This window comes from Chrysochloris asiatica, unplaced genomic scaffold (genome assembly GCF_000296735.1).
Source record: "Chrysochloris asiatica unplaced genomic scaffold, ChrAsi1.0 scaffold00025, whole genome shotgun sequence".
Classification (NCBI taxonomy): Eukaryota; Metazoa; Chordata; class Mammalia; order Afrosoricida; family Chrysochloridae; genus Chrysochloris; species Chrysochloris asiatica.
Genome location: NW_006408543.1, coordinates 2,348,410 through 2,353,304, shown reverse-complemented (window position 1 = coordinate 2,353,304; position 4,895 = coordinate 2,348,410). Strand labels below are relative to the sequence as shown.

At 44.6% G+C, this 4,895-nt stretch overlaps 1 protein-coding gene across 4 annotated transcripts in view; it reads left to right on the top strand.

The window, feature by feature from the left end:
• MARK3 (MAP/microtubule affinity-regulating kinase 3) overlaps positions 1-4,895 on the top strand; it is an 81,660-nt gene that overhangs the window by 62,393 nt on the left and 14,372 nt on the right. The window lies entirely within an intron of this gene.

Below are 4,895 nucleotides of genomic sequence, written 5' to 3'. Positions count from 1 at the left end.
TCTGATTCATAGGGACCCTGTTTAGGGTTTCCAAGAGTGGCTGGTGGTTCCATTTAAACACTGCTGTATCCTTCTCTGCCATGTTTCAGTGAAGTGCTCTCAAGTTGGCTCCCACTCATAGCTACCCTGCATAGAGTTTACAAGGAGCAACTGGTGGATGTAAACCACCGACTTTCTGGTTAGCAATCCAGTGCTTATTTTACAAGCCACCCCAGGACTTGTCTACTGTATAAATAATGACAAAATATTTTAGAACATATGAAAATAAATCCGCTAGTCACAAGCAGACTGAGGTAAGGCAAGCAAGCACGGTTGGATGCACTCCGGGGTGGTTTTCATCTGGGTGAAGGGCACGCTGGCATAGGACCGAACAGGTTTTAAAATAAGGTCTGTCTGGGCAACAGCTTTCTGATTATGAATCAGAAAATAGACAGAGTTGAAGAAGCAAGATTAGGTGAAGTCCAGAGGCCATGGCCTGGCCTCTGTTTGGGGGAAAGAGCAAAGCGTATAAGCTGGCCTGGTAGAGGGCGGACAGACGTATAAGAGTTACCCAGGGCACCATGTCGTCTCCTCCTCTTTGGTATTCCATGTAGGAGAGTTATCCAGGGCACTGGGTAGTCTCCTCCTTTTTGGAACTACCCCACCTTCATTGAGTCAATTCTGACTTATACTGACCCTCTAAGACAAGGTCAAACTGCCCTGTATGGTTTCTGAGACTGTAAGTCTATATGGGAGTAGGTAGCTGCATCTTTCTCCCTCAGAGCTTTTGGTGGGTTTCAACGACTGACGTCACCAGGACTCCTTTTTTCTTGGAAAAAGGATGAGAGAAAAGTCAACATGAGCCAACTGGTAGTGGACTCCATCATGTCTGTCTTCATCATCGCTCTCTGTCCCTGACCCCCTGGTACACAGCCTCAGGTGTCCCCTTCCTGTCCAGCATCAAAATGGTTTCTTTCCTTCTGACCTTGACCTTGACCCTATGAGATGGCATTGTGAGGGTTCACAAGTTGTGTAATCACTATCCTTTGACTACCTAAAGAGTCTTCCTCACTTCCTTCATCCCTAAAACGAAACTCTTGGCCTTCTAATGCCTTTTTACTTGTGAGTCAAGACTGTTAGGGTTTAATTGAGTATAACATCAGATTATGTAAAAGTATTTTTATTCCTTAACAGTGGTCTTCTCTGTGTACATTTTATTACTGTCCTTTTCTCAAGTCTTGAACTTTAGCATGTGTAGCTATCAGCTTCAGAATCAGAAATCTTTAAGGGCATCAAAGACCAAGATCTACTGTCTGCTCACCACTGTGCATGTGTGTGGTTGTGTGCAGGTGTGTGCATGTGTAGTGTTTACAAATGAATACATGCTCTCCTAATTCTCTTTTCCTGTAATTATTCAGTTTACTATCTGGCAACAGTTGTTAACAATCATTTGATTTCTTCAGCATTTTTACCTTCTGAACTCTGCCCTTGGAAAGCACCCTTGTGGAGGCTGATTCTTCCTCTTCCTGACCAGAGCCTCATTGCTCTTGTTAGTGTCAATCATTTAAATACCTGGCCTTTGAAATTGTCATCTTTATTTTTAGCAAAACGGTCTCAAGGCCAAGTCCCACAAGACAGGTTCCATCCATTTGAATACCTCCTTAGATGTGAATGGGAAAGCTGGACAACACTTGGGTGGGGGAGGGGGTGTTCAGTGCCACACTAGTGGTTTTACTTTTACAGCAAAGATTTAAAGGTATCTTGGAATACCTAAAAGGGGTTCTAGAACTTTCCCAGTGAAACAGGCCTCTTGTGGAGCCTTTGCAGAGTATAGGACCTTAGGTGGAATCCTGAGTCCCATCCAGAACCTTCTGAGGTGGGACATCCCCACTAGAAAGGACAAGCAGACCAGTCTGAACAGCTAGAGCAACAGAAGATGTATCTTCAAATAAAGATCATTGGGAAAAACCCAAAACAAAAATGTCAGCATGACTGGCTACTCCAAGAATAAACAGGCTGTTTGCTGGGAAGCTATCAAGTTCCTTCAGTATAACCCCCTCTCTAAGACTGAAACTCAAAGGAAACACATGAGCAGGCATGTAAGCTTGCTGGTGACCACATTGGTCTGTTGGTGAGTGGAAGAGGGGAAAAGGCAGCAATGAAGAAATGGGCTGAGTTCAGCCACAGTCCTTTGACTCCCGTTGACCTGGAGATGAGAGAGAGAAGAGGAAGTGCTGGTTTACAAGTCTTTTCAGAGAAGTTGAGGAGTTGGATACTAACAGGTGAAATTTCCCACCTTGTCTGCTTCTCCCCCTGTTCTGCTTCAAAGCCACAGGGGCTGAAGGGAGGAGGCTTAGTGCCGCTGATACACTTGTCATTTGTTTGGATGATAGTTTTCTATCTGCTTATGTCCAATCACTGAGGATGCTTTCATCAGCAACCAGAACATTTCATACCAGAATGCTCTAATACAGGTTCGCTGTCTTGCTGAACAGATCGAAAGTGGCTGTTCTTTAAGGACCTTGAGTAGATGAGATTTTTAAAGGAAGTAAAATCAGACTTATGCAAAACCAATGGAAGAAATGATAAGAATCTAATGCCTTGTAATTGGAATTTTAAGAGAAGTATTTTTGGAGTCCTGGTGTGGCGCTGTAGGCTAATGTGCCAGACTGCAAAGCTGTTTGAACTGCAAGGTTGGTGGTTCGAGCTCACCAGCCACTCCTTGGAAACCCTATACAGGGTCGCTATGGGTCAGAACCGACTCGATGAACTTAACAACATTACTGTTTGTTTTTAATGTAGGTCCAGAACTACTGAAAACAATACGGTTGACCCTTGAGCAATTCTAGTGTTAGGGGGTCAACTGACCGCCCACACAGTTGAAAAGCCACGTAAAATTTTCATCTCAGCTAAAAAAATAACAACTCGTAGCCTACTACTTCTGACCATTTGTACTCAATAAACAGTTGATTAACACACATTTTGTTACATGCATTATGTGTTACACCCACAAAGAAGCTACATTTTCAGTAGGAGCTTAAAAGGCATGTCACAAAAAGTTGTGCACCAAGGACCATTGTAAAAAGGAAGAAAAGACAATTAGGGAATCATGCCAGCAGGCACAGCCGCCACAATTGAGTTAACAAAATAATTTCCTTCTCTTACAGTGATTTTTATGATGGGTTCAGCTTCAGACCTCAGTTTTTGCCATGTAGCCTGGTACGGGGGTGTAGGATCGTTACTGAGCTGCAAACCACAAGGTCAGCCATTCGGACCCACCAGCTGCTCCTCAGAAACCCTGTACAGGGTCTCTAGGAGTTGGAACCAACTCAGCGGCACTTAACAGCGATTCCTCCTTTTCTTGTCTTGTCATGATTTCTCCGTGCTTCCTGGGAGCATTTCCAGCATCGTTAGTGGCACTTCGTATGGGTTCCATGGTGTCTATGTGATATTGCACTAAATACGGTGAGAAATATACAAGGACCACAAGAGGACAGTGTTTGCTGCCATGTGGAGACAAACTTCCCAAGGCAAAAGCCACACATGTGTTGTTGTTAGGTGCCATCGAGTCGGTACCGACTCACAGCGACCCTGTGTACAACACTGCATGCATGGATCTATGGCATTCAACCTCATGTTGTCCAAGCATCCACAAATGGTGTACTTGGGTTGATAGTCGTAGGGTGTAGACTATGAAATGTACCATCGTATGTAGTGTGTTTTCTGAGGGGAAATGCGATCTCGCTTTCACACCAACCAAACTTGATGTGCTTTGAGAATGCAGCCCATTGTGCTGTGGAGTGGTATCTAGTAACCAGAACTTTTGTGTTTATTTGTGCAAATGTGAAATTCATCATACACTTATCTAGTGGTTCACACCTTCGTAACTCACAGTGTGAGAGGCCAACTCTCGAAGTTCAAAGAACATACTGTTCTGGCTTTGTACTCATTGTGTGATATTGTGACATAGATTAAAGTTTTTAAGAAATAATCTATCCTTTTAATTATCTTAAAATTACTTTGCAAAAAGCATTTACAGTGAAAATATTAATTTTGCATTTTATTTCTAGAAAAGTATCTAACTTTAATGAGAGTCAGTTTTTAGCTGAGAGTAGCTGTCCAGACAACCTTCCCAGGCCTGTGACCTATACAGGTCCTTTGTAGGCTGTGGAGCGAGTCCACAGTGTGCTTTGTGGGGCCGGGCAAATACTGCCACTAAAGTCTGGGCATTGTTTTTATTCTCCAGGGAAGACCTCCCCTTCTCTTCTGCTCTTCTGCATCTGTTGATCCTTATTTGGGCACAAGAACATTAGCAGCTAGGCAGAGGGAAAGAGTGTGAGCCCACCGCTCTGCACAGGTGACAGTGTGTTTGTCTATAACCTTTACAGATGGCAGAAACCCAGTCTGTACTGGCTCTCACTAACAGGAACCTTGTTAATGCCGTTACTGGCCTTTCCACTCCTGGAATCCAGGCCCACTTCCGCTGCTGCTTCAGATTCCATGCCATCTTACAAACTTGAGGACTGGTGTTCTCTGGGCTGGTCAAGGCATGACCCGCTTCTGAACCTGCTGTGGGCTGAGCTAGCTAAGAACTCTGGCATGGAGGCAGCATCTTGAACCAGAGAACCATATTCCCACAAAACAACATCTAAGCGCTGCTGTTACCTAAAAAGGGTGGGTGCTGAGTGCTCAAAACAACACATGAAGTGTGTTCTTCTTAAGGAAGGTGTTTGCGTCCTGTCCTTCATTGCCTCTCCCAGTCCAGAGGGCAGAGCCTGCCCCCAAAATAGAGGGATGGGCGGCTCTCCCTGAATTTGTGTGTAAGACCTATCTCCTTCACATGGACCCTGTATCCCTCAGACAGACAGGAGCTGTCTCCCTCAGACGGGAGCTGTCTCCTCAGACAGACGGGAGCT